The sequence below is a fragment of the Bos taurus genome, chromosome 7 (genome assembly GCF_002263795.3).
Source record: "Bos taurus isolate L1 Dominette 01449 registration number 42190680 breed Hereford chromosome 7, ARS-UCD2.0, whole genome shotgun sequence".
NCBI lineage: Eukaryota > Metazoa > Chordata > Mammalia > Artiodactyla > Bovidae > Bos > Bos taurus.
Window position 1 is genome coordinate 108865195 of NC_037334.1, and position 12154 is coordinate 108877348.

Below are 12154 nucleotides of genomic sequence, written 5' to 3' on the forward strand. Positions count from 1 at the left end.
CTTAAAATGCTTACAAGAGTGGTTAGAAGATGTCAGAAGTGAGGGCTGTAGGCTCTGAGAGTCCTGCACTCACCAGGAGTAACTGTGGCACCCAGAGGCCGACCCCCTCTTCCTCGCTTGCAGTGTGTGGCCACAGGAGACGGTTGTCAGCACAGTCTTCCGGTCAGTCACGGCAAGCTGGGATTCCAAGACACTACATAACATGTATTGACTTTTTAAGTTGAAATGTTAGCAGCTAATTTATATTAACATGCACACATACACATCCTTAATTAAAATCAAGCTATCCACTGGTTTGCAACTTTTCAAAAATTAAGAACTGCCCTGTAATGCTCTATGGAATTGGTGCTTGTCAGATATGTAAGTTTTTTTTTAACTAAGTTTAAAGACAAAATTTTCTGTCTGTCTAGGTCTTATGTTGGTCCTTGAATATAAATAATGCTTATAGTTTCTTAAATTTTTATTTTATAGCGTTTTACTTAGATTGTGCAGATTTTAAGATTTTATTCCATCTGTAGGTTTTTTTCCTTATTATTTGGTGGGACCTGATTATTTTTTTATCTTGATTAGATTGGCTGAAGCTCTTACTAGTTTCGTTGGTTTTTGTACCCCCACTTGTTTCCTAAAAAACTTTTTGCATTGTACTGATATTTACTCTTGACTTTTCTGTTTTTATTTAATTCCTTCTGCCTTTTTTTTAACGAATGCTAAATGGGCCAGTTGATTTACTTGAACAAGAAGTATTTCTCTCTCTGTATTTGCCTTTTAGCACTGCTCTTAACCAGCATTCACATTTTTATGTGTTATTTTGTTAATATGATATTTTTTCCTAAATCATCTGTAACTGTATTATTGTTTTCTTTTGCCACATATCTGGGTATGTATAACTTATTACTAAATTTTTCATTTATCAGTTCAAATACTTTTCATCTTATCTGTTTTGCTCTTACTAATTAGTTTTATTTCATTTCCTTATAATTCAGTTATCTAGTTGTTTCTGGTCTCTTTTTGGCATATGCTTTTTAATTTTTTTGTTATATTTACTGTATTTTATGTGATTTTTTCAAGGTTTTTTCTTCCCACTTCACATTCAGTTATTGGTCATGTAGAGCCTGTTCTTTTCTGGCTTCAAATGCATGGTTTTAACTATGCTTTTTAATTACCCTTTAGTTCTGGATTCTTTATATTGTTGTTTATGTGTCCAGATATTTTCTCTTCTTTTTTAAAACCCATCCCATGAGGAATAACATGTATCCACACCTGGAATTTGTTTCAAAACAGAGAGTGTGATTTCAATCACATCCCTTCCTTTTCTGACCGGATGCTGCTTGCATCTCATTCACCTGGTTTCCTTTTAGGAAATGGTCTCCAAACACAGAAGTCACATCTTTGATTTTCCTGCCCCAGGTCAGACAGGTCAGCTGTTATCTGAGCCCAGCCAGTCAGTATATTATTTCCCAGGATTTTCAGTCCTTAGAGAGTGACGTGAAGGTAGACAGCTGAAAGGAAGGGAACAGGACGGAGGGGAGGTTGGGATCGTCCCTTGGAGCACTGGTGCGTTCACAAGAGGCTTCCTGCCCTGTGGCAGAGCCCCTGTTGTGCCTGTGGCATGCCTTCTCATTGTTTCCAGTCCTCTGTTTAGCCTGGACTTGTAGCTTGCCCTCAGTCCTGTGTGCCCACGACAGCCTCCCGAATACATTTCCCCATTCAGAGTCAGTCAGTGTTGCTTGTGGGGAAGAAAGCTAGCTGATATGTTGTTGTTTGGAGAAGGCACTGGCACCCCACTCCAGTACTCTTGCCTGGAAAATCCCAGGGACGGGGGAGCCTGGTGGGCTGCAGTCCATGGGGTCGCACAGAGTGGGACACGACTGAGCGACGCAGCAGCAGCATGTTGTTATTCGGTCACTCAGCTGTCCCTGCTCTTTATGACCCCAGAGACTGCCGCACACCAGGCTTCCCTGGCCTTCAGCATCTCCTGAGTTTTCTCAAGCTCGTGTCCACTGAGTCAGTGATGCTATCTGACCCCCGCACCCTCTGTCACTCCTTCTCCTCTTGTCCTCAAACTTTCCCAGCATCAGAGTCTTTTCCAGAGTCGGCTTTTTGAATCAGGTGGCCAAAGTATTGGAGCTTCAGCTTCAGAACCAGTCCTTTCAGTGAATATTCAGGGTTGATTTCCTTTAGGGTTGACTGGTTTCACCTCTTTGCAGTCCAAGGGACTCTCAAGAGTCTTCTCCAGCACCACAGTTTGAAAGCATCAGTTCTTTGGTGCTCAGCTCTTTATAGTCCAACTCTCACGTCCATACATGACAGCTGGAAAAACCATAGCTTTGACTAGACGGACCTTTGTTGGCAAAGTGATATTTCTGCTTTTTAATACACTGTCGAGATTTGTCATAGCTGTTCTTCCAAGAAGCAAGCGTCTTTTGATTTTGTGGCTGCAGTCACCATCCACAGTGATTTTGGAGTCCCAAGAAAATGAAATCTGACACTGTTTCCACATTTTCTCCATCTATTTGCCAAGAAGTGATGGGACCGGATGCCATTATCTTTGTTTTTTGAACGTTGAGTTTTAAGAAAGCTGTTTCACTCTCCTTCACTTTCATCAAGAGGCTCTTTAGTTCTTCTTCACTTTCTGCCGTAAGGGTGGTATCATCTGCATATCTAAGGTTATTGATATTTCTCCCAGCTATCTTGATTCCAGCTTGTGCTTCCTCCAGCCCAGCATTTCACTTAATGTGCTCTGCATAGACGTTAAATAAGCAGGGTGACAACATACAGCCTTGGCATACTCCTTTCCCACTTTTGAACTAGTCTGTTGTTCCATGTCCAGTTCTAACTGTTGCTTCTTGACCTTTATACAGGTTTCTCAGGAGGCAGGTCAGGTGGTCTTAACAAGGTCCCATCTTGTTAAGAGTTTTCCACAGTTTGTGGTGATCTACACAGTCAAAGGCTTTATCATAGTCAATGAAGCAGAAGTAGATGTTTTAGCTGAAATATTTCTCCTCAAATCCTTTGTTGGAGAGCAGGGTTCCAGAAAGGAAAAAAAAAGACACATACGTTTGTTCCCATTTTTTTAAATTCTGAGCTTATACTATTAACATTACTGACATCTATAACATTATTAACATCTAGTGACATTACTGACAGAATTTTGTTTTGACTGCTAGTGTAATGGTTATGCAATGGTTTGTTTTTCCCTTTTTGAAGATGAATCTATGGATTAAATGTCTGTAGCTAAATTTGCAAGCTAGCTGTTGCAGAGAAGAACCTGTTAATTCTAGCAGAGTTCTCTGTAAGCTTTTATTGTCCCTGAAGAATACCAATTGATTATGGGAATTTAACAGAAACATAGCTCAAGTGATCTTCATAATCTATGCTAGCAATGACTTGTTTGATTCTTCCCCCTGTGGTAGCAGTATTCAGCTCTATAAGCTTTTTAAAATGAAAAATCTAGTTAACTAAAAGGAGATTCATGCAGACAACATCTACCTTCTTTATTTTATGTGACTCAATCAAGTATAGTCATGGTTCCTACTTGTAACACATAGACAGTGGATTTAACAGAAACTGCCTTGTTATCATCAGCCCATTTTCTGTCTACTCTTGTTTTATTTTGAAAATAACTGGTATGTTAACATTCTTTTTACTTTTTAAACTTCATATTTGAATATTTTTTAGCTAAATTCAGTTTAAATACTATGTGATATTTATAAGACATAGAAATGTGGACCCTTATTCAAACAGCTGAAACGTTATTAGCCTTAGCATTTCCTTTGACTGTCACCCAGCATATTACATATTCATTTTCCCTCTGGGCTCTGAGATATTGAAGGGGTTTTTACATAGCATTTGCTTCTGCTACTGAGACCGGTGTTGAAGTAAGAAGCGCATTGAACTGTTGGAACCTGGAACAGTTTCTGTGTTTGCCGGTATCTTGACCAGCTTCTCTGTGTGGACCTCTGATATGAAACAAGGCTCCGAATGTATGTGTTAGATATTGTCTTGACCAGGCTTCTGGATTACATTGCTTTGCCAGGCCTGCAGTCTTTCATCCTTCTACCATTCCCTTACATCTTTTTTTCCTAGGTTTATAGTTTAGTAAACCTTCCACCCTGTCCTAATAACTATCTCTGCTTATTGAAATCAGAGGAATGTTTGAGGTTGCTTTCTTAAATAATACAATTGCAAACATATTGCAAACTTACATACATTCTATATCTTGAGTTCACTAGGAAAAATAACCTTTAAAGTTCTTACACTAGCTAATTTATTATACATTTTATACAGGTCAGATTTTATGGTATTTAAGGAAAGGCTGCTATAAAATTTGCAGGCAATGAGAAGTTACAGTGTGTCTTGTGATGTTCAGAGTAAATTGCAGGTTTGGATCGAATTTAGAGCCTAAAGATACATAGCGTTTCATCAAAGGAGTCAAAGCAGTGCCCAGTGTCTCAGATGACTTTGATTCTAGTAGTGAAGCAGAGGTGTAGGTTTATTTCAGAAAGTACGTACTCCATCCCCGCGCCCGCCCTCCAGTCCTGGCTCGTCCCTCGCCCTCTCATTCAGTTCATCACTGGCTTCCGCTGCATCAGATAGGGGCAAAAGCCTGGAGCGCTGATGAGCTGCTATGTCTGTGGGTACTCTTCAGTCCTCCTAGGGGATTTCTTAGCAGTGTTGACACTGACCACTCCATTCGCCTTGAAATTCTTTCCTTTTTTGGTCTTCTGTGGCCCAGAGCTCTTCTCCTGGCCCCAGGCGTGTATGGCTGAACAGTGCTTTTTCTTCCCCTTCGTGACTCCCTCCTCTGCCCCTTCCTACACATTCCAGCTCTCACCCGTGTGCAGCTGCTGCTTCTCCTCTTCAGTGTGCGGGTGATTCCACACCGCTGTTTTAATTTCCAAGTGTGCAGGCTAAAGTTCCAACCTCACTTTCTTCTTCCCTAGTCAAGGGTAAGAGTAACACCTAACACTGAGTGGTTACTCTACTCAGTGTAGAAGGCATATTCTCAACAGTGCTATGTATTCATTCAGCTGGTCCTAGGTCATTCCTGCATGCTGAGATCCTGCATTTTCCTCATTCTCCTTCTGGGGAGACCAGCCAGAGGGGGTCAGGAGTGTGCCTCGGGTCCCAGTGTATGAGCCTGCCCGTGTCTTCTTGGCTTCAGATGCCTCAGTGACATCCAGCGTCCACAGGCCCAGTGCGGCCCCTCCACTGGGCACATCCTTGCTTGGCCCGGTTCCCGCTCACCTGTCTGCCCTTCCCTCCATCACTTCTCCCCTCACACACCTCTTTAAGCCCCACTGAACCACGTGGATGTCCTCAGTCACAGTTATTCTCTCCTTCTTAGGAATTTGCTCATGAGTTTAGCTGAGAATTTTTTTTTTTCCTTTTGTGCATTGGATAATCTCAATGCTGTTTATTCTTTAAGACTCAACTGAAATATTGCCTCAGCTCTGAAGCCTTCCCTTATTTTCTCCTTCGTCTATTCAGCAAGTATTTACTGTGCTAGACTCCAGGGATACAAGAAGTGAATTAGAGATACCTGGTCCCAGCCCTCAGGGCAGGGAAGGGAAAACAATGTAATTAACACAGTATCACAATAAAGTCTTTCCTTCTATGGAAACAAGGGGGTCTTGGAAAGCTTCCTGAAGCAAGTGGTATTCAAGTTGAAATTGGAAAGCTATTAGAATAGCCAATAGCAGAGGGTGGGGAAAGGATTCCAGGTTATGAGAGGAGAATTGTGATTATGGGCCAGGGATTCGGAAGAACGTGGCCTGTTCCGACGCCTGAAAGAAGTTTATTATGCTGCAGCAGAGCAGGGGAGGGTGTGTGTGCAGGGCTGAGCACAGTGCAGTGCTCAGGGAGGTGCAGATTAAAACTGCTTCCAGGTGCTATCTAGAGCCCCTGAAAGGGGACACAGTCAAAAGGACTGAAAGCTCCAGGGCTTGGGAAGGGTGCGGTGACTGTAGCTCTCTGACACTGCTAGTGGGAATATAAAATGAGAAATTACTTCCTGAAAGGCTGCCTGAGTTTTCCAAAGTTAAGTATTCATCAACTTTCCAAGACCTTCTTGTTCCCATAGAAGGAACCTGCTTTACTGTGATACAGTTTTCATTCCATTGTCTTTCCTCCCCTGCCGTGAGGGCTGGGACCAGGTAAGTCTAGTTCCTGGGGGCTCCCTCCTAGGAATTTATCCAAGAAAAATAAAAACATGTTCACAAAAAAGACTTACGTAGACATTTTCATAGCAGAATCTTTTATAATGACTTCAAACTGGAAACAGTTCAAATATCCATCAACAGAATAATGAATTAAAATTTTGTGCCGTATTTAAACAATGAATTATCACTTGGCCATGAAAAGTAATGTTACTGAAATATACAGAAATATGGATGAATCTAACAAACATGTTAGCAAAAGAGTCCTGATAGCAAAGCACATTGTACGACTCTGCTTTGTGACGTCTGAGAGTAGCTCATCTGTTGGGATAGGAATCGCAAGGTAAGGATGTCACTTTCTGGTTGTTATTGTTGGGGGGAATTGATTGGAAAAGGGCAGAAGGGACATCTCTGAATAGCTTATGTCTTATTTTCGGTAGTAACGGGTACAATTTTGGGCAGTAACGGGTATAAACAGTTGTCAAAATACATCAAACTGAACACATGTATATTATGTGTTGGCTATATCTCAATTATAAATAATTCAGCAAAAATGGTCAGCCATAACAATGATATATGTCTATTTATTGACATGGAAAGATGTTTATGGTAGATCAGATCAGATCAGTCGCTCAGTCGTGTCTGACTCTTTGCGACCCCATGAATCGCAGCACGCCAGGTCTCCCTGTCCATCACCAACTCCCGGAGTTCACTCAGACTCACGTCCATCGAGTCAGTGATGCCATCCAGCCATCTCATCCTCTGTCGTCCCCTTCTCCTCTTGCCCCCAATCCCTCCCAGCATCAGAGTCTTTTCCAATGAGTCTACTCTTTGCATGAGGTGGCCAAAGTATAGTATTAAGTAAAATAAACTGGTTAAAAACTATGTCTACTATAACCCTTTATGTCTTTATAGAAGGACATTAAGAGTGAAATTTTCAATTTTATTCTTCAACTTCATGTATTTTCTGATTTATTTGAATGAGAATTTTATTGCTTTTATTTTTAAAAAATGAGAAAATGAAATACTATTTATTATACAATGAAATATTTAAAGTATATCTTATTGAAATTTTACAGAAGCTATTAGTTAAACCATCTAATATGATAAATATTCTTAAATGAAATTTCATGACTATTTTATGCTATAGTTTTGTTTGTTTTTAGTGCTTAAAAGAAATCAGGGTAGTATGGCATTTATAGTTTAGAGAACAGTTTAATTCATTTTTAACATAAGTCTGAACATATGAAGGGTACACAGTGAAAGGTAAGGTGCTGACGACTCCTGTTTCTTTGTCATCTAACTTCACAGGAGGCAGCTATTGTGATCAGATATATATAATTTATACAGAAATAGGAAAAGATACGTTCATGTACATATATGCAAAGACACGTTCTTATGCATTATGCAAATGACAGCATGCCACGCACATTGTGCTTTTTTTGAGTGCATCTTTTTTATTGTAGTGTAATGTATATAACCCAAAATTTATCATTTTAATGTTTCTCTGTGTGACATTCGCTGGCATTACATATATTCACATTGTTTTGCAACATACCCATCGCCCATCTCCAGAACTTTTTCATCATCTTAGATTGAAATGCTGTACCTGTTACACAGTAACTCCCCAGGCCCCTTCAGTCTGGCCTGGCAATCACCATTCTGCCTCTGTCTCTGTCAGTTTCACCCTACAGGTGAAATCATACAATGCTTGTTTTTTTGTATCTGCCTTATTTCAGTTACCATAATGTGTTTGAGGTTCATATTGAAGCATGTGTCAGTTCCCTCCTTTTCCAGGGCTGCACCGTGTTCCGTTGCATGAATGTGCTGTGTTTTGCTTGTTCATTCGCCCGTCAGTGGGCGTTTGGATTGTTTCTACCTTTGGGCAAAAATGCTGCGATGAGCATGAGTATGTAAATGCCAGTTTGAGTCCTTCCTTTCTTTCTTCTGTGTGTATACCCAGAAGTGGAATTGCTGGGTCCTGTGGCAGTTCCAAGTTTAAGTGTTCACAGAGCCCCCACGCAGGTCCCCGCACAAGCTGCGTCACTTGACGTCGCCACTAGCAGTGCTGGCGGTTTCCAGCTTCTCTGCATTTCTTATCAACACCTGGTTCCTGTTTTTCTTTTCTTTTTTTTTATAATAGCCATCCTAATGAGTTTTGTACCATGCTTTTTAAACTTAATATATCTCAGAGAATCTTTCAGGAATCTTTCTTTTTTAAAGACTGTATACAAGTCTTTGCTATGAGTGGGCCTTTATTTAACTTCTCCTGATTAATGGCCCTGTATTTTCTTTTACGGTCTCTTGTGAATGCATGGAGTGTATCTTTATATTTAGTGTATACAGTCGACCCTTGATAATCCTCAGAGGATTGGTTGCAGAGCCTGCCTCGGATACCAAAATCCTTACATGAAATTGAGTAATATTTGCATTTAACCTACACACATTTCTCCTGCATACTTGAAACCATCTCCAGATTACTTATAATATTTAATACAATGTAAATGTTATGTTGATCAGTTCAGTTCAGTTCAGTTCAGTCGCTCAGTCATGTCCAACTTTTTGCAGCCCCTTGAACCATAGCACGCCAGGCCTCCCTGTCCATCACCAACTCCCAGAGTCCACCCAAACCCATGTCCATTGAGTTGGTGATGCCATCCAACCATCTCATCCTCTGTCGTCCCCTTCTCCTCCTGGCCCTCAATTTTTCCCAGCATCAGGGTCTTTTCAAATGAGTCAGCTCTTCGTATCAGGTGGCCAAAGTACTGGAGTTTCAGCTTCAACATCAGTCCTTCCAGTGAACACCCAGGGCTGATCTCCTTTAGAATGGACTGGTTGGATCTCCTTGCAGTCCAAGGGACTCTCAAGAGTCTTCTCCAACACCACAGTTCAAAAGCATCAATTCTTCGGCGCTCAGCCTTCTTCACCGTCCAACTTTCACATCCATACATGACCACTGGAAAAAACCATAGCCTTGACTAGATGGATCTTTCTTGTCAAAGTAATGTCTCTGCTTTTTAATATTCTGTCTAGGTTGGTCATAACTTTCCTTCCAAGGAGTAAGCGTCTTTTAATTTCATGGCTGCAATGACCATCTGCAGTGAATTTGGAGCCCAGAAAAATAAAGTCTGACACTGTTTCCACTGTTTCCCCGTCTATTTGCCATGAAGTGTTAATAGTTGTCAGTGTAATGTCAGTGCTGTGTAAATAGTGGCTAGTGTGCGGCAAATTCAGTTTTGCTTTTGGGACTTCCTGGAAGCTTTTTCTTTTTAAAATTTTCCTTCAGAAGTTGGTTCAGTGTGCGGACACAGAGCCTGCAGATATGTAGGGCTGACTGTACAGTGCTTTTGTTTATTTTTATCTATTTTCTGACTTCATTTTAATGAGCATAGATAAAAGTATATATGCATTTTAAAATTTGATAGTTATTGCTAGTCTTAAGTAACAATACCTTTTTCTAAACATCCTTGACATCACAGTGTGTTGTACAACTTTTTGATCTCATTGAAGTTTTAATTTGCATTTCCTTATGAGTGACATTAAACTTCTTTTCATTTTTAGCAGCTAGTTATTTCTGAAATATCTGCTTCATATTTTTTGTTTGCATTTCTTTGGGGTTGTTGGTATTCTTTTCTAATAGGAACACCGAGATTTAAATGGTTAGCAAAACAGATATGATTCCTGCCTTTGTGAGCTGGTAGTCTGCTGGGGGACAAAGACCGTGAACATGAAAATGTGTTATTAAATTTTGTGAAAAGTGCCATGAAGAAAAGTTTTGGGTTTTATGCAAGATAACAATTTAGGTGGGGTTTGGGTGGAGTGTGTGTTGGCCAGAGAGGCTCCTAATGGATGCATTACGAGCCAGTGAGGCAAATATTGGGAGAGGATCCTCCAGACAGAGAGAGCATAGACTGCAAACTCAGAGACAGGATATGGTTGGAGTGAAGTGAGGAGGAGATGAGGACAGATGACTCACTGGCTGTTTGCCCCTCATATATCCTCTAAAGGTGGGCATCGACAATACTCAGAAGAATACGGTGAGTTTCCCGATTTATTATCTGAGGAGTTTTAAGAGAAAACTTATTTTTACTCTCTTATTAAATACTTCTCATGAAAGGCATATAAATCTGATGAGCAAATGTTTTTAAATTATTAATTGATTCATTGGGAGCCTCCATCTTTTTAAATTTTCCATTTAACTAGTTTTTTATTTAAGAATGAATCCCTGTGTATCATCATGTGTTATTTCATATTTCCCTAGATGTATGATTACAAATTCAACTCTTTTTATCATGTGAAATTAATTTGTGATTCTTTGATGCTGGCAAAATGATGCATTGTTTGCTACTAAGTTATCTGTAACAGTTTCCCCGTTTGGGGAAGAAAGCTCTTGACGTCTGTCCTTCTGTGTGTGACCAAAGTCTGAATGTGTGATATGTCTACACGGAGGAGAGGGACTCTCAGAGAAAAGGGCTTGCCGCTTCCTGTGCTTGGCGAGTAGATTCACTCTTCACAGCACAGTGAGCTTGACAGAGATGCTCAGCTTACTTTTGATCAGTATCTTCTAAAGCTTTTTATATCAAGCTTTCAAGCAGAGAAATTGTAGAAACAGAGAAGTGCATAGTGGCTTACAGATCAGCTATTTCAAAAAGTAAAATAAGGGTGTTGTTAATTGTGAAAGTTAGTGCCTGGCTTCCTATTTTCTGGACTTGCTGCATGTACGTACTCCTTTCTCTCCGTCTCTTTCCTTGTCTTTTCATTTGTTTCTAGATCTCTTGTTTATTAGGAAATGTTAGGAAGGGCATTCATGCAAAAAATTAACCAGAAACCAGAGAGTGTCTTGGCAGAAATTAAACAATAAGACCCTATGAGATGAGTGCAGCATTTTTGATTTTGCATTTCCTTGTTTTTTTTTTCAAAGTGATAATAGTGGTTGTTACTGGGGAGTTAGATCTGGGTAACTTTGTTTACAGTTTCTTCATCCTTTAAGTTTATCATTAGCACAGTAGGCATCGCTCTCCTAAAAGCAGTGTACGGAGCTTGCTTGCTTGTTTTTCAGAAAGCACCTCTTACTGGAGTGTCGTTGATTTGCAGTGTTGTGTTAGTTCCAGGTACATAGCAGTGATTCAGGTACGCGTATATTTGTATATGAATACGTATATGCTTTTTCAGATTCTTCTTCATTTCAGGTTATTGTGAGATATGTGTTTCCCTGTGCCGTACAGTAGGTCCTTATTGCTGTACTGCCCTGACAGTTGCAGGGAAATGGCTCAATTCATGCTTGTTGAGTGCTAAGTGAATGGAAACATTACTTGGGAACACCTGTATTTGCTCTAAGTAGCTTCTTCTCTGTTTCCTGTTACTTGATTTTAAAAAATTATGAAAGGGTCAAATGTACAGCTTGCAGTCTGTCTTAACTTTATTTTGTTTCGTAACAATGGCAGTTTTAAATATGGTGCTTTTTGTAGGATAGCATGGCCTTTCTGCTATTGCTTATAAATATTTTTCCTGGTTAGTTCCTGGAGTGTTGCTTCTGCGAGACTGTCAGGACCGCGTTTTGTCCCCGTCACTACACGATGCTGACGGCTGCTGTGCTTCATTAGGTCAATGTCTGCATGTTTATTTGGACCGTTTTGTTTTGTCATTCCTCAGATGCTTCCTAAGCGCTTGTTGCATATGTCCTAGAAATCAGGGGTGTACATGGCTAGTTTGTGCACTGCTGCAATTTTTACGTGTTCATGGGTCTTTTTTTTAAACTGGTCAAGTGGCAGTTTTGCTTAACACAGTGAGTATATTTTATTAAGCCTGACCTTCCTGCCTGTGAGACTGTCTGGTTTATAATCCGGTTCTCAGCATTCCTATGTGTGGACTAGAGAGTGAAATAGTACTCACTAACCTGGTTATCTGGCCAGGTGTCCGTCTTAAATCATGCTGTCTATCCTCTCCCATTCTGTTCTACGGGTTAGAGAAACTGTGCTGAGAAAAGCTAAAACCTG

The 12154-nt window shown here is 40.3% G+C and overlaps 1 protein-coding gene across 2 annotated transcripts in view; it reads left to right on the top strand.

Annotated features, from left to right (window-relative positions):
• The window catches only part of MAN2A1 (mannosidase alpha class 2A member 1), a 210749-nt gene that overhangs the window by 70129 nt on the left and 128466 nt on the right, over nucleotides 1-12154 (top strand). The window lies entirely within an intron of this gene.